This window comes from Sapajus apella, unplaced genomic scaffold (genome assembly GCF_009761245.1).
Source record: "Sapajus apella isolate SASKATOON/1434 unplaced genomic scaffold, GSC_monkey_1.0 scaffold11, whole genome shotgun sequence".
In the NCBI taxonomy this organism is placed as follows: domain Eukaryota; kingdom Metazoa; phylum Chordata; class Mammalia; order Primates; family Cebidae; genus Sapajus; species Sapajus apella.
In genome coordinates this window covers 15977872-15979463 of record NW_022436951.1, presented here as the reverse complement: position 1 = coordinate 15979463, position 1592 = coordinate 15977872, and positions in this window count along the sequence as shown.

Sequence of the window (1592 nt, the reverse complement as noted above, 5' to 3'; positions counted from 1 at the left end):
AACATAGACATTAAAAATTGAACTAAAAGCGGAATTCTTTTAGTCTTCTGGAAACCTACAGGTGTATGATAATTTTTAGAAAGTAATTTTAGTTATAGACCATTTTTCAAAAATAATAGTTTCCAAATTGCACAGATGAGCTACTTTGAGGATGTTGATCCTGTTTGTCCCCAAAGCATAGAACTATAGTATATTAAAGTTGAAAAAGCTTTTGAACATGTAATGAGCTTTTCAAGTATGTGATACATTGATGTTAATTTCATGAGAAAAAAATAAATTATTAATTAAAATACTCATATATTTTACCTTTGCCATAGAAAGCCATGCCTACATGTGAATAATATAATCTTAACCCCATGAGAAACCATGCAAAAGTTTTGTTGAATGTCATTTCAATGTAAAAGGGCCTAAGTTCTCTCCTAAAATGAGAAAAGTGTTGACTTAGCCTTGTCTGGTCTGATATCTAGCAAGAAAGCACAAAGCACACCGATTTTAGGCAATGTTCATGGAACGCTGGAACACATTCAGGTGAAACTAAAGAGGAATGATAGCAAATTCTTGAAGATATAAAATGGTAAAGGGAATTTGCCTCTATACCGCTTCAAAGGTGTTTCCCCTAATGACTCCTTTATATATGAATCTATGGATCAGTCCTGATACAGGCGGAGGAGGAGCATAGCAGTTTCAGAGGAATCACTCTGGTCAATATGTCTCATGCTCTGCTCTAAGCTGCTTAGATGCAATTGCATGCTCTGATGACTCATCACGACTCTGAGATCCATCCAGGCCATGGACAAAATCACTAAAAACCTTCAACTTAAAAAATATAATTGTGTTATCTTTGAATTATTTTTTAATAGAGTCCCACTCTGTCACCCAGACTGGAGTGTAGTGGTGCAATCACCGCTCTGCAGTATCCACCTCCTGGGTTAAAGCAATTCTTCTGCCTCCAGCTCCCCAATAGCTGGAATTACAGGTGTGCGCCACCATGACCGGCTAATTTTTGCATTTTTAGTGGAGAAGGGTTTCATTATGTTGGCCAGGCTGGTCTTGAACTCTTGAGCTCAAGTGATTCACCTGTCTCGGCCTCACAAAGTGCTGGGATAACAGGCATAAGCCACCATACCCAGCCCTGAAATTGTTACTTCATTCATTCATTATCCATTACCAATTCACTACTGCATTGAAAATACTTTATTCATCATTTTTAAAAGGGCAAATAAACAAACTCTGTTTTTCTTGTTATAAAATCTAAGTGCTTTTTAATTGCCTAATAGAATAAGGGCCACTCTCTAGAGTATATTAATAAATCACAATTAGAATTGCTTGGTAGATAATATCATAATTGATCATTCCATTTTGCACAACACCCCTTCCTGAAAAAAATGAAACTTTTTAGAAATGAATACTATGTTTAGTTCAAATATCAAAAATAGAATACTGGAAGAATTTTCCTTAGAAAACATAACTTATTCACATATATTTGATCCTCAACTATGTATGTGGAAAATGTATCCTAACATCTCACTCTCTCTCTCTCTGTCTCTCTCTCTCTCTCTCTCTCTCTCTCTATATATATATATATATATATA